The following is a 16,690-nucleotide window of genomic DNA, read 5'->3' on the forward strand; positions in this document are numbered from 1 at the left end:
TGCACTCACAGCAAGGACTTCCTCTCGGTGGAAACCCGGAGTGTCAGAAGGCGGCCTCTCCTTCCCGCAGTCATCAGCATTCTAATGGCTCGCCACCGCCGTCCCTCGCTGTTTACTTTTACAGACCCACTAGATTGATGAGCTGCTCATAGCGTCCTTAGCCACCAACTAATTCACTAATTAGGACATTCAAATGAAGACTTGCAGGCGTGAACAAACAGCTCTAGACTCCGCGGTTCACGTTCGGCTCGCCGGGCGCCATCCTTCTCGAAGGATCCCGCGTGACTTTGACGGCGCCCGCATCAGTGGAGCCTTTTTCATACCGTATTTACTTGAATTTACGGGGCACTTATTATTTTAAAACCTTTTTCTCACTCCAGCGCTTACCAAAGGCATGTGGTAAATTTAGGCCTGCGCTTATAAATTTGAGTGTGATGTAAGGATACCATCATGAAAAGCACATTTAATAAAAAAAACAACGTTATTATGGTCTTACCTTTACTTATAAATGAAGTCCATGCACAGCTCCTTCTGATCAAAAGCATCGATAACTTGTTTATGTCAAGACTTGGACTATGAGGTGGATTGTTTTTCCGACGCAAAGGAAAATTGGCACGAGCAAGGCGTGAATGAAGAAACATATTTATTTCTTTAACTAACAAATTACAAACAAAGGAAGCAAAAAAAAGGCACGCACGAGGGTGGAAGTACAAAATGTGGCTATGAAACAAAAACTAGTAATATAGCATGACTATGGACAAAACAAAACAAAACTCAATAACTGTGACATAAAAAAAACTTAGGTGGCATGGACAGCATGAGAAAACAGGCATGGCATGAGGGAAGTTGAGGTATAAAGTCGCCAGGCTGACTTCCTGGCAACTTCCAGTTGAAATAACAGACAAGATCATTCCAAATAGGTGTGAGACATGAGGACAGGGGCGGGACATGAGGACAGGGGCGGGACATGAGGACAGGGGCGGGACATGAGGACAGGGGCGGGACATGAGGACGGGGGCGGGACATGAGGGCGGGACATGAGGACGGGGGCGGGACATGAGGACGGGGGCGGGACATGAGGACAGGGGCGGGACATGAGGACAGGGGCGGGACATGAGGACAGGGGCGGGACATGAGGACAGGGGCGGGACATGAGGACGGGGGCGGGACATGAGGACGGGGGCGGGACATGAGGACAGGGGCGGGACATGAGGACAGGGGCGGGACATGAGGACAGGGGCGGGACATGAGGACGGGGGCGGGACATGAGGGCGGGACATGAGGACGGGGGCGGGACATGAGGACGGGGGCGGGACATGAGGACAGGGGCGGGACATGAGGACAGGGGCGGGACATGAGGACGGGGGCGGGACATGAGGACGGGGGCGGGACATGAGGACGGGGGCGGGACATGAGGACGGGGGCGGGACATGAGGGCGGGACATGAGGACGGGGGCGGGACATGAGGACGGGGGCGGGACATGAGGACAGGGGCGGGACATGAGGACAGGGGCGGGACATGAGGACAGGGGCGGGACATGAGGACGGGGGCGGGACATGAGGACGGGGGCGGGACATGAGGACAGGGGCGGGACATGAGGACAGGGGCGGGACATGAGGACAAGGTGAACACTAATGAATTTGCTATGGTAATAAAACAAACAAGGAAGTGCAGAAACAGGAACTGATTGTCCAAAAAATAAAACCGAAGATGAGAAAAACCAAACATGATCCCATAGACGTGACGGTTTATAAAAGTCTTCCTTATCTTTCTTCAGTTTTAAAAGTCTTTCTGTCTCGATGGAAATCTTCCTTTATTACCTCCTGCTTCGATTGAAAGTCCAGTTTAGAAAACTGCTTTATCTTAGATACGTAATCCTCCATGTTAAAAGTGCAAGCAAGAGGAAAAAGTAAACGATCGCTGCTGTGATGATCCGCCTCCCGGATCATAAATAGTTTTTGTTCTTGGGTCCTTTTTTGTGTGTTTTCCGATTATTTTTGGACTCTTCCGATCCCTAGTTTGTGCACTTCCTTGTTTGTTCGGTTACCATGGTTTCCAATTTGTTCCACCTGCTCTGCTTTTGTCACGCACCTGTGTTGTGATTGTTACTTTGGTATTTAAGCCTGCCTTCCACCTCAGTTCATTCTGGATCCTTTGTTTGCTTCATGCAACACTCACCTTGGTTACTCTGCTTTGAAAATACTTGTGCTAAGTTACCTCTTAGCTTGTCGGCACGTTACTTTGGACTTTCAGACACCTCTGCTTTAAAAATACTTGTGCTAAGTTACCTCTTAGCTTGTCGGCACGTTACTTTGGACTTTCAGACACCTCTGCTTTAAAAATACTTGTGCTAAGTTACCTCTTAGCTTGTCGGCACGTTACTTTGGACTTTCAGACACCTCTGCTTTAAAAATACTTGTGCTAAGTTACCTCTTAGCTTGTCGGCACGTTACTTTGGACTTTCAGACACCTCTGCTTTAAAAATACTTGTGCTAAGTTACCTCTTAGCTTGTCGGCACGTTACTTTGGACTTTCAGACACCTCTGCTTTGAAAATACTTGTGCTAAGTTACCTCTTAGCTTGTCGGCATGTTACTTTGGACTTTCAGACACCTATGCTTTGAAAATACTTGTGCTAAGTTACCTCTTAGCTTGTCGGCACGTTACTTTGGACTTTCAGACACCTCTGCTTTGAAAATACTTGTGCTAAGTTACCTCTTAGCTTGTCGGCATGTTACTTTGGACTTTCAGACACCTCTGCTTTGAAAATACTTGTGCTAAGTTACCTCTTAGCTTGTCGGCACGTTACTTTGGACTTTCAGACACCTCTGCTTTAAAAATACTTGTGCTAAGTTACCTCTTAGCTTGTCGGCACGTTACTTTGGACTTTCAGACACCTCTGCTTTGAAAATACTTGTGCTAAGTTACCTCTTAGCTTGTCGACATGTTACTTTGGACTTTCAGACACCTATGCTTTGAAAATACTTGTGCTAAGTTACCTCTTAGCTTGTCGGCACGTTACTTTGGACTTTCAGACACCTCTGCTTTGAAAATACTTGTGCTAAGTTACCTCTTAGCTTGTCGGCATGTTACTTTGGACTTTCAGACACCTCTGCTTTGAAAATACTTGTGCTAAGTTACCTCTTAGCTTGTCGGCACGTTACTTTGGACTTTCAGACACCTCTGCTTTGAAAATACTTGTGCTAAGTTACCTCTTAGCTTGTCGGCACGTTACTTTGGACTTTCAGACACCTCTGCTTTAAAAATACTTGTGCTAAGTTACCTCTTAGCTTGTCGGCACGTTACTTTGGACTTTCAGACACCTATGCTTTGAAAATACTTGTGCTAAGTTACCTCTTAGCTTGTCGGCACGTTACTTTGGACTTTCAGACACCTCTGCTTTGAAAATACTTGTGCTAAGTTACCTCTTAGCTTGTCGGCACGTTACTTTGGACTTTCAGACACCTCTGCTTTAAAAATACTTGTGCTAAGTTACCTCTTAGCTTGTCGGCATGTTACTTTGGACTTTCAGACACCTCTGCTTTGAAAATACTTGTGCTAAGTTACCTCTTAGCTTCTCGGCACGTTACTTTGGACTTTCAGACACCTCTGCTTTGAAAATACTTGTGCTAAGTTACCTCTTAGCTTCTCGGCACGTTACTTTGGACTTTCAGACACCTATGCTTTGAAAATACTTGTGCTAAGTTACCTCTTAGCTTCTCGGCACGTTACTTTGGACTTTCAGACACCATTGCTAAGTTTTAGCTAAGCTTACCGTGCGTAGGCACGCACTTTCTTTTGCTTTTGTACCAGTGTTATTTTACCTTTTTGTATTAAATTAAGTCTTACCTGCAATTCCCTCCTGTCTTGGTCCTCGTGCACCTGGGGGTGACACCAAGCGCATCACAATGTGTTCCCAACACGACAGCTGCTCACTCTTGCTGCTTGTTGTCACGTCTTCTGCAGCCGAGTAATCACAAGAAGGATCACTAGCGCCCTCTACCACCAGGAGGCGGGAGTCATTTAATGACTCATATTTGACACACACAGCTACGGTATATTAATAAAACATAGCTGCTTACTGTTCTTTTTAGCATATTCAATAGCTTGGACCTTAAATCCTACTGAATAGCTCTTAATCGTCTTCCCTTTATGCCAGGGGCCGGCAACCCGCGGCGCCGGACCCGCATGCGGCTCTTTGGCAACTCTGATGTGGCTCAGCTGCACAATCACCGACCCCCCAGATTGCTGCGGGGAGATTCCGGAATTCAATGCCTCTCCCGGACATCGCCCGGAGTCAACGTTGTCCAATTTTCACTCGGACTACAATATTAAGGGCGTGCCGTGATGATATTACTCTTAACGTCCTCTTGAACGTCATCGCGCCCGCTATTCACGGAATGCTATTTGCGTGCCGACCGGACACATGCATTTCGCTGCTTCTATTGGCACATGTATGAGATTGCAAGGCATACTGGCATACACCCCGTGAGCACCCCCCCCCCCCCCCCCTGCGTGGTTGAGGTGGGCGGGGTTTGGTGCTCGCGGGGTGTGTAACATAGTCAGGATGTGTCGTGGATGCAAAGGATTCTGGGTGTTTGTAGTGTTGCGTTTATGTTGTGTTACTGTGAGGATTTTCTCCCGAAATGTGTTTGTCATTCTTCTTTTGTGTGGGTTCACAATGTGGCGCATATTAGTAGGAGTGTTAAAGTTGTTTATTTCACAACCGTCAGTGTACTCTGTGTCACCCAGTATGCCTTCCAGTCATGTGCGTGCATCTGTGGAATAATCTCACAACATGTTGCTGGACTGGCAAGCAGTTTGTACATGTTGTAGAAGGTCTTTAAAGGGGAACATTATCACAATTTCAAAAGGGTTGAAAAGAATAAAAAATCAGTTCCCAGTGGCTTGTTGTATTTTTGGAAGTTTTTTTCAAAATTTTACCTGTTTCGGAATATCCCTAAAAAAAGCTTTAAAGTGCCTTATTTTCGCTCTCTGAGAAGACACTGGCCATTTCCCTGTGACGTCACACAGTGCTGCCAATGTAAACAAACAATGGGAATACCACAGCAAGATATAGCGACATTAGCTCGGATTCAGACTCGGATTTCAGCAACTTAAGTGATTCAACAGATTACGCATGTATTGAAACAGATGGTTGGAGTATGAAAGTATTGAAGAAGAAACTGAAGCTATTGAGCAAATTCATAGCCATAGCATGGCCGAATAGCTGCGTTAGCATCGCCAGTAAAATGTGCGGACCAAACGATCAGGACTTTCGCATCTTTTGACACTGGAGCAACTTAAATCCGTCGATTGGTAAGTGTTTGTTTCGCATTAAATGTGGGTGGAAGGAAACGTAATATAGTTGCAAATGCATCTGCAGGTTATCCATACATCTCTGTGCCATGTCTGCTTTAGCACCGCCGGTAAAATGTGGAGACACTCCAGCACATTCAATGGGGGTCTGGCGGCAGACACTTTGGCATCTTGGGGCCAGTGGTGCAACTTGAATCCCTCCCTGTTAGTGTTGTTACACCCTCCGACAACACACCCACCAGGCATGATGTCTCCAAGGTTCCAAAAAATAGTCCAAAAAATGAAAAATAACAGAGCTGAGACCCGGTGTTTGTAATGTGTTGAAAATGAAAATGGTGGGTGTGTTACCTTGGCGATGTCACATTCTGACGTCATCGCCTCCAGAGCAATAAACAGAAAGGCGTTTAATTCGCCAAAATTAACCTATTTAGAGTTCGGAAATCGGTTAGAAAAATAGATGGTCTTTTTTCTGCACCATCAAGGTATATATTGAGGTTTACATAGGTCTGCTGATAATGTTCCCCTTTAAGGCAATGGCTTCATAGCACGCCCTCATTCTTGTCCTCTGGGTGACCACCAGTAGATATTGGCCAGAATAGTTGTGGCTCCCATTGATTTCCTCATTTTGAGAAAGGGGTTGAAATGGCTCTTTGAGTGGTTAAAGGTTGCCGACCCCTGCTTTTATGTGATTTCAAATGATTGAAATCAGCCTCCTCCATTTTGAAAATGATGACAGGTGAAGTGTCACTCGTGACGGGACCAGTTCGACCCGGCGGAAATTCTAGGCTAATGCTAATTATTTGAAGAAACGAGTTTGACCCGGCGGAAATTCCAGACATGCGCTAATAAAAATAATATTTTGCGAAACGAGTTTGACCCGCCGTTAATCCTGAGCCGGCGGTAATGCTAAGCATGCGTTAATTATTTAGCAAAAACGAGTTTGACCGGGCAGTAATTGTAGGCAGGTGCATACTATGTACCTGGCGGCTATTCAAAGAAATACGGTATTCACAAATTCAAGCGCCGATCAGAGCGTGTGCTCGTTCTGACGCCAGCCTCGATGCAGATCAATGAGGCGTCATCGTCATACTTCATCGTTATCAGTCCTGGATTTGCAATGATTTTCTATCACGGCCCGCTTAGGTTGACTTTGACCTCTGAACTCACCTGCGCCCAAGGTGGAAGACCCTGAAGGCGGATTGTGTTGTCGGTATTCTAATTAGTTCCTTTAGCATGGACTCTTTGGCCGCCTCGCCTGCTTTGTTGGTCAGAGTGTAGTGATTGTTGATACTCTCAGCGTCGTGTGTCAGCATTCTGTGTAGTGTAGTGATTGTTGATACTCTCAGGGTCGTGTGTCAGCATTCTGTGTAGTGTAGTGATTGTTGATACTCTCAGCGTCGTGTGTCAGCATTCTGTGTAGTGTAGTGATTGTTGATACTCTCAGGGTCGTGTGTCAGCATTCTGTGTAGTGTAGTGATTGTTGATACTCTCAGAGTCGTGTGTCAGCATTCTGTGTAGTGTAGTGATTGTTGATACTCTCAGAGTCGTGTGTCAGCATTCTGTGTAGTGTAGTGATTGTTGATACTCTCAGGGTCGTGTGTCAGCATTCTGTGTAGTGTAGTGATTGTTGATACTCTCAGGGTCGTGTGTCAGCATTCTGTGTAGTGTAGTGATTGTTGATACTCTCAGGGTCGTGTGTCAGCATTCTGTGTAGTGTAGTGATTGTTGATACTCTCAGGGTCGTGTGTCAGCATTCTGTGTAGTGTAGTGATTGTTGATACTCTCAGCGTCGTGTGTCAGCATTCTGTGTAGTGTAGTGATTGTTGATACTCTCAGGGTCGTGTGTCAGCATTCTGTGTAGTGTAGTGATTGTTGATACTCTCAGGGTCGTGTGTCAGCATTCTGTGTAGTGTAGTGATTGTTGATACTCTCAGCGTCGTGTGTCAGCATTCTGTGTAGTGTAGTGATTGTTGATACTCTCAGGGTCGTGTGTCAGCATTCTGTGTAGTGTAGTGATTGTTGATACTCTCAGGGTCGTGTGTCAGCATTCTGTGTAGTGTAGTGATTGTTGATACTTTCAGGGTCGTGTGTCAGCATTCTGTGTAGTGTAGTGATTGTTGATACTCTCAGGGTCGTGTGTCAGCATTCTGTGTAGTGTAGTGATTGTTGATACTCTCAGCGTCGTGTGTCAGCATTCTGTGTAGTGTAGTGATTGTTGATACTCTCAGGGTCGTGTGTCAGCATTCTGTGTAGTGTAGTGATTGTTGATACTCTCAGCGTCGTGTGTCAGCATTCTGTGTAGTGTAGTGATTGTTGATACTCTCAGGGTCGTGTGTCAGCATTCTGTGTAGTGTAGTGATTGTTGATACTCTCAGCGTCGTGTGTCAGCATTCTGTGTAGTGTAGTGATTGTTGATACTCTCAGGGTCGTGTGTCAGCATTCTGTGTAGTGTAGTGATTGTTGATACTCTCAGGGTCGTGTGTCAGCATTCTGTGTAGTGTAGTGATTGTTGATACTCTCAGCGTCGTGTGTCAGCATTCTGTGTAGTGTAGTGATTGTTGATACTCTCAGGGTCGTGTGTCAGCATTCTGTGTAGTGTAGTGATTGTTGATACTCTCAGCGTCGTGTGTCAGCATTCTGTGTAGTGTAGTGATTGTTGATACTCTCAGGGTCGTGTGTCAGCATTCTGTGTAGTGTAGTGATTGTTGATACTCTCAGGGTCGTGTGTCAGCATTCTGTGTAGTGTAGTGATTGTTGATACTCTCAGGGTCGTGTGTCAGCATTCTGTGTAGTGTAGTGATTGTTGATACTCTCAGGGTCGTGTGTCAGCATTCTGTGTAGTGTAGTGATTGTTGATACTCTCAGGGTCGTGTGTCAGCATTCTGTGTAGTGTAGTGATTGTTGATACTCTCAGGGTCGTGTGTCAGCATTCTGTGTAGTGTAGTGATTGTTGATACTCTCAGGGTCGTGTGTCAGCATTCTGTGTAGTGTAGTGATTGTTGATACTCTCAGGGTCGTGTGTCAGCATTCTGTGTAGTGTAGTGATTGTTGATACTCTCAGGGTCGTGTGTCAGCATTCTGTGTAGTGTAGTGATTGTTGATACTCTCAAGGTCGTGTGTCAGCATTCTGTGTAGTGTAGTGATTGTTGATACTCTCAGGGTCGTGTGTCAGCATTCTGTGTAGTGTAGTGATTGTTGATACTCTCAGGGTCGTGTGTCAGCATTCTGTGTAGTGTAGTGATTGTTGATACTCTCAGGGTCGTGTGTCAGCATTCTGTGTAGTGTAGTGATTGTTGATACTCTCAGCGTCGTGTGTCAGCATTCTGTGTAGTGTAGTGATTGTTGATACTCTCAGGGTCGTGTGTCAGCATTCTGTGTAGTGTAGTGATTGTTGATACTCTCAGGGTCGTGTGTCAGCATTCTGTGTAGTGTAGTGATTGTTGATACTCTCAGGGTCGTGTGTCAGCATTCTGTGTAGTGTAGTGATTGTTGATACTCTCAGCGTCGTGTGTCAGCATTCTGTGTAGTGTAGTGATTGTTGATACTCTCAAGGTCGTGTGTCAGCATTCTGTGTAGTGTAGTGATTGTTGATACTCTCAGGGTCGTGTGTCAGCATTCTGTGTAGTGTAGTGATTGTTGATACTCTCAGCGTCGTGTGTCAGCATTCTGTGTAGTGTAGTGATTGTTGATACTCTCAGGGTCGTGTGTCAGCATTCTGTGTAGTGTAGTGATTGTTGATACTCTCAGGGTCGTGTGTCAGCATTCTGTGTAGTGTAGTGATTGTTGATACTCTCAGCGTCGTGTGTCAGCATTCTGTGTAGTGTAGTGATTGTTGATACTCTCAGGGTCGTGTGTCAGCATTCTGTGTAGTGTAGTGATTGTTGATACTCTCAGCGTCGTGTGTCAGCATTCTGTGTAGTGTAGTGATTGTTGATACTCTCAGGGTCGTGTGTCAGCATTCTGTGTAGTGTAGTGATTGTTGATACTCTCAGGGTCGTGTGTCAGCATTCTGTGTAGTGTAGTGATTGTTGATACTCTCAGGGTCGTGTGTCAGCATTCTGTGTAGTGTAGTGATTGTTGATACTCTCAGGGTCGTGTGTCAGCATTCTGTGTAGTGTAGTGATTGTTGATACTCTCAGGGTCGTGTGTCAGCATTCTGTGTAGTGTAGTGATTGTTGATACTCTCAGGGTCGTGTGTCAGCATTCTGTGTAGTGTAGTGATTGTTGATACTCTCAGGGTCGTGTGTCAGCATTCTGTGTAGTGTAGTGATTGTTGATACTCTCAGGGTCGTGTGTCAGCATTCTGTGTAGTGTAGTGATTGTTGATACTCTCAAGGTCGTGTGTCAGCATTCTGTGTAGTGTAGTGATTGTTGATACTCTCAGGGTCGTGTGTCAGCATTCTGTGTAGTGTAGTGATTGTTGATACTCTCAGGGTCGTGTGTCAGCATTCTGTGTAGTGTAGTGATTGTTGATACTCTCAAGGTCGTGTGTCAGCATTCTGTGTAGTGTAGTGATTGTTGATACTCTCAAGGTCGTGTGTCAGCATTCTGTTGGCCTTAATGAGAACAACATCTGGATGTCACACATGTGGATGATGGCTTCATTTAAAAAAATAACGCGTGGAGGTCATCTTTTTATTCCTGCTGATGAAGTGCATTATTCCCCCTCCTAGCTTCAATGTCCTTCAAAAGACAGTTCACACTTTCTGCTGGGTTGATCAGATATTGGATGGACATGTTCTGCAGCAACATCATCAGGAGTTAAAGCTGCAAGCAGCGATGGACGGGACAGTTTATATGGAAGTGGCTGAGAAGGACGTCCGGGCTTCCCAGATAGAAGTTAGAGCAGGGGTCACCAACGTGGTCGCCCGTAAGGACCAGATGAGTCGCCCGCTGGCCTGTTCTAAAAATAGCTCAAATAGCAGCACTTACCAGTAAGCTGCCTCTATTTTTTAAATTGTATTTGTTTACTAGCAAGCTGGTCAACATTTTTAATTCTAAGAGAGACAAAACTCAAATAGAATTTGAAAATCCAAGAAAATATTTTAAAGACTTGGTCTTCACTTGTTTACATAAATTCATTTATTTATTTTTTTTTACTTTGCTTCACGGTGGCAGAGGGGTTAGTGCGTCTGCCTCACAATACGAAGGTCCTGCAGTCCTGGGTTCAAATCCAGGCTCGGGATCTTTCTGTGTGGAGTTTGCATGTTCTCCCCGTGAATGCGTGGGTTCCCTCCGGGTACTCCGGCTTCCTCCCACTTCCAAAGACATGCACCTGGGGATAGGTTGATTGGCAACACTAAATTGTCCCTAGTGTGTGAATGTGAGTGTGAATGTTGTCTGTCTATCTGTGTTGGCCCTGCGATGAGGTGGCGACTTGTCCAGGGTGTACCCCGCCTTCCGCCCGATTGTAGCTGAGATAGGCGCCAGCGCCCCCCGCGACCCCAAAAGGGAATAAGCGGTAGAAAATGGATGGATGGATGGATGGACTTTGCTTCTTATAACTTTCAGAAAGATAATTTTAGAGAAAAAATCCAACCTTAAAAATGATTTTAGGATTTTTAAACACATATACCTTTTTACCTTTTAAATTCCTTCCTTTTCTTTCCTGACAATTTAAATCAATGTTCAAGTACTTTTTTATTTTTTTATTGTAAAGAATAATAAATACATTTTAATTTAATTCTTCATTTTAGCTTCTGTTTTTCGACAAAGAATATTTGTGAAATATTTCTTCAAACTTATTATGATTAAAATTCAAAAAAAAATATTCTGGCAAATCTAGAAAATCTTTAGACTCAAATTTCAATCTGATTTAAAATTATTTTGAATTTCTTTTAAAATTTTTGTTCTGAAAAATCTAAAAGAAATAATGATTTGTCTTTGTTAGAAATATAGCTTGGTCCAATTTGTTATATATTCTAACAAAGTGCAGATTGGATTTTAACCTATTTAAAACATGTCATCAAAATTCTAAAAAATAATCTTAATCAGAAATAATTACTAATGATGTTCCATAAATTATTTTTTAAATTTTTTCAAAAAGAGTCGAATTAGCTAGTTGTTCTCTTCTTTTTTACGGTTGAATTTTGAATTTCAAAGAATGGAAATTGAAGCTAGACTATGTCTCAAAATTTTATTTTCGTATTTTTCAAGTTTTTTCCTCTTTTAAACCGTTCAATTAAGTGTTTTTTTTCATCATTTATTCTCTACAAAAAACCTTCCGTAAAAGGAAAAAAATGTACGACTGAATGACAGACAGAAATACACACACACACACACACACACACACACACACACACACACACACACACACAGTACCCAAGAAGTAGCTCTTGCTTTCAAAAAGGTTGCTGACCCTGGTGTTAGAACAACACACTACTTAGTATTATATTGTAGTTTTTACCTTCCATAATGTGTCTACTGATAGATATAAGTTACAACTATACACTACTTTTTATTATAAATGTTGTAGTTTTTACCTTCCATAACGTGTCTACTGACAGATATGAGTTAGAAAAACCCGATGCTAACCGCCCATTTAAAATACATGGGTAGGCTAGTAGTTCTTCTTAACAAACAGACTTACCAACTCGGCGTAATATCTTAACATCGACACACTCTGTCGTCGCAACTCGGCCCTGATGGTCGGCACCTATAAGTTCACAATTAGTTGTAAACTTATGTTGGACGGTTGTTTTTACGATATGCAGGCAAACGACAACTTTAATTGCAAACTTCCTGTTGATTTTCGCTGGGGCTTGTCAGTATATGAAATGTAGGTCTAAGTGAGACCTACATAGAATTTTTGTTTCATGTCTCTACGACATTCTTACTGGAAGTTACAGGCAATTTTGTCTGTGTTTTCTTCCTAGGAGCAGGTTTGTCTGTGTTTTATTCCTAGGGGGCGCTAGAGCACAATGTTGAGTTTTGGGGTTAGGTTTTTTTGATTAGATCGCAATTTCCGCTAGTCCTGATGTGTGTGTCAGATTTGGTGAGCTTTGAAGCATGTTAAGGGGGTCAAATTACAGCTCAAAGCTGCGGAATAATAATAAAGGAAGAATAAAACGCTAGAAATTCAATATTCAAAAACCTTGGACGGGACTGCGGATGTGGAGACATTATATACAGTATTGAATTGGAATACAGTAGTACCTTAGTATTTGTTCCAAAATAGCTTGATCCACTCGTCCATTACAATGGACGACGAGTGGATCTAACATAATAGTGTGCGAGTCCAGTCCATAGTGGATCTAACATAATAGTGTGCGAGTCCAGTCCATAGTGGATCTAACATAATAGTGTGAGAGTCCAGTCCATAGTGGATCTAACATAATAGTGTGAGAGTCCAGTCCATAGTGGATCTAACATAATAGTGTGCGAGTCCAGTCCATAGTGGATCTAACATAATAGTGTGAGAGTCCAGTCCATAGTGGATCTAACATAATAGTGTGAGAGTCCAGTCCATAGTGGATCTAACATAATAGTGTGAGAGTCCAGTCCATAGTGGATCTAACATAATAGTGTGAGAGTCCAGTCCATAGTGGATCTAACATAATAGTGTGAGAGTCCAGTCCATAGTGGATCTAACATAATAGTGTGAGAGTCCAGTCCATAGTGGATCTAACATAATAGTGTGCGAGTCCAGTCCATAGTGGATCTAACATAATAGTGTGAGAGTCCAGTCCATAGTGGATCTAACATAATAGTGTGAGAGTCCAGTCCATAGTGGATCTAACATAATAGTGTGAGAGTCCAGTCCATAGTGGATCTAACATAATAGTGTGAGAGTCCAGTCCATAGTGGATCTAACATAATAGTGTGAGAGTCCAGTCCATAGTGGATCTAACATAATAGTGTGAGAGTCCAGTCCATAGTGGATCTAACATAATAGTGTGAGAGTCCAGTCCATAGTGGATCTAACATAATAGTGTGAGAGTCCAGTCCATAGTGGATCTAACATAATAGTGTGAGAGTCCAGTCCATAGTGAATCTAACATAATAGTGAGAGAGTCCAGTCCATAGTGGATCTAACATAATACTGAGAGAGTCCAGTCCATAGTGGATCTAACATAATAGTGAGAGTCCAGTCCATAGTGGATCTAACATAATAGTGTGAGAGTCCAGTCCATAGTGGATCTAACATAATAGTGTGAGAGTCCAGTCCATAGTGGATCTAACATAATAGTGAGAGTCCAGTCCATAGTGGATCCAACATAATAGTGAGAGTCCAGTCCATAGTGGATCTAGTCTCTTTTCTGGGGTCCAATCAGGATCTCTTCCTTGATCCGTAGCCTCCTACACTTTGACACCTTTCCTCTCAGATGTTTCTCTTTTAAAGGTTAATAATCCTCGTAATGAAAGGACAAGCCTGCTATTGAACACAAAAAGTAATCACCAAGAGATGGATATCGCCTCAGCAATTAGCTCGATGATTAAGGTTTTAGTGGCGGACCGAGATGAGGGAGCTTTTTGTAATGTGTCGTAAAACTCGCAGGGTTGTCGGAGTGCTGTGATTATGTCGCCCGCAGCTTTACGGCGTGGGCGCCTCTGCATGGGCGCACATGGCGTCGGCGGGGAAAAAAAAGGCGGGGCCTCCCCAGCGGATGTCGCCGCGACAGCTGTTCTTCCTCGAGCCCGGCGTTTGGCACGTTATGATCTCTCCATCAGCGCATCTGCATCCATCCAAGACCCTTATCAATAAACACGGCCGTGCCGCGGTAAACGATCTCTGGGAGGGAACAAAGCGCCAAGCCCGGCGTTCACTTTAATCACCGACGTTGTTAATCAATAAAAGGGATGCGTACATTTTAATTGAAGTTTTATTTGCCGCAAATGTTTGCCAAATCTATCTGCGTTTCGTTTTTCATTAATGCCGCCAGTTTGGACCGAAAAACCGCGGCGGCAGCTGCTGACGACCAGTGTTTTTTAACCACTGTGCCGCGGCAAGATGGAGTCTGGTGTGCCGTGGGAGATGATCTCATTTCATCTATTTGAGTTAAAAATATTTATTTTGCAAAGCAGTAATTATAGTCTGCAAATGATGTGTTGTTGTCGTCTAGGGGCTGGCAGAGTAACCCTGTAATACTCTTCCTTATCAGTAGGTGGCAGCCGGGAGATAACGGCTTTGTAGATGTGGGAAACAGCGGGAGGCAGGGTGCAGGTAAAAAGGTGTCTAATTCTTACACAAAAAAATAAACAAAAGGTGAGTGCCCCTAAGAAAAGACATTGACGCCTAGGAAAGGCCATGCAGAACAAAACTAAAACTGAACTGGCTGCAAAGTCAACACAAACGGAATGCTGGACGAAAGTAAGGACTTACTGTGGAGTAAAAATGGCGTCCAATGCTTAAATAAAAAATAAACAAAAGGTGAGTGCCCCTAAGAAAAGACATTGACGCTTAGGGAAGGCCACGCAGAACAAAACTAAAACTGAACAGGCTACAAAGTAAACAAGAACAGAATGCTGGACGACAGCAAATACTTACTGTGGAGCAAAGACAGCATCCAATGTTTGAAACAAAAGTAAACAAAAGGTGAGTGCCCCTAAGAAAAGGCTTTGAAGCTTAGGGAAGGCTATGCAGAACAAAACTAAAACTGAACTGACTGCAAAGTAAACAAAAACAGAATGCTGGACGACAGCAAAGACTTACTGTTGAGAAAAGACGGTGTCCAATGCTCAAACCACAAATATACAAAAGGTGAGTGCCCCTAAGAAAAGGCATTGAAGCTTAGGGAAGGCTATGCAGAACGAAAGTAAAACTGAACTGGCTGCACAAAGAGAATGCTGGACGACAGCAAAGACTTACTGTGGAGTAAAGACGGCGTCCAATGCTCAAACCACAAATATACAAAAGGTGAGTGCCCCTAAGAAAAGGCATTGAAGCTTAAGGAAGGCTATGCAGAACGAAAGTAAAACTGAACTGGCTGCACAAAGAGAATGCTGGACGACAGCAAAGACTTACTGTGGAGTAAAGACGGCGTCCACAAAGTACATCCCAACATGACATGACAATCAACAATGTTCCCACAAAGAAGGATGAAAAACAACTGAAATCTTATAGATTGCTAAAACAAAGTAGATGCGGGAGATATCACTCAAAGGAAGACATGAAACTGCTACAGGAAAATACCAAAAAAGAGAAATAGCCATAAAAATAGGATCGCAAGACAAGAAGTAAAAGACTACACACAGGAAAAGAGCAAAAAGGTGCAAATAAGTGAGGGTGTGATGTGACAGGTGGTGACAGTACACCTACTTTGAGACAAGAGCTATAGTCATGCATGCTTGCTTATGCTTCAAAGTCATGTCCAACAATTGTGACAACGACTTTTTACTGTCAACTGACTTTACTTTTTTGATGATTTCTGCTGGTGGTTTGCCTCAGCATTTTTTCAACGCAAAATATGTGCCTTGGCTCAAAAAAAAGGTTGAAAAACACACGTCGCTAAGCCGCTTGTGTTTGTAATTGCATTTTTTTTGCCTACAGCGGGTGTTAAAGTCCTACTGAAATGAGATGTTCTTATTTAAAGGGGGATAGCAGCTCCATTCTATGTGTCATACTTCATCATTTCACCATATTGACATATTTTTGCTGAAAGGATTTAGTAGAGAACATCCACGATAAAGTTTGCAACTTTTGGTCACTAATAAAAAAGCCTTGCCTGTAGCGGAAGTAGCAGACGATGTGCGCGTGACGTCACGGGTTGTGGAGCTCCTCACATCTGAACATTGTTTACAATCATGGCCACCAGCAGCGAGAGCGATTCAGACCGAAAAAGCAACGATTTCCCCATTAATTTGAGCGAGGATGAAAGATTTGTGGATGAGGAAAGTGAGAGTGAAGGACTAGAAAAAAACAAAAATCAGATTCAGATGTTATTAGACACATTTACTAGGATAATTCTGGAAAATCCCTTATCTGATTATTATGTTACTAGTGTTTTAGTGAGATTATATGATGGTACCTGAAAGTCGGAGGGTTGTGGCCACGAGTGTGGTGACCGCCAGTGTCTTTCTTGACGAGGCAAGGCAGGCGGGCTGAGATTTTTTTCTTTTCCCCCCTCCACGGTGTAAGCATCCGACGGTCGGTGGCAGCCGGTGGGAGGAGGCAAGAGAGTCCACAGCTGCAGAAAGACCGACGCAAATTCTCCGCTCATGTCTAGGGTAAGAGCCGAATGTAAACAAGGAAACACCGGCTGTGTTTGTGTTGCTAAAGGCGGCCGCAATACACCGCTTCCCACCTACATCTTTCTTCTTTGACGTCTCTATTATTAATTGAACAAATTGCAAAAGATTCAGCAACACAGATGTCCAGAATACTGTGGAATTATGCGATTGAAGCAGACCACTTATAGCTGTGATCGGTGCT

Source organism: Nerophis ophidion, linkage group LG19 (assembly GCF_033978795.1).
Source record: "Nerophis ophidion isolate RoL-2023_Sa linkage group LG19, RoL_Noph_v1.0, whole genome shotgun sequence".
NCBI lineage: Eukaryota > Metazoa > Chordata > Actinopteri > Syngnathiformes > Syngnathidae > Nerophis > Nerophis ophidion.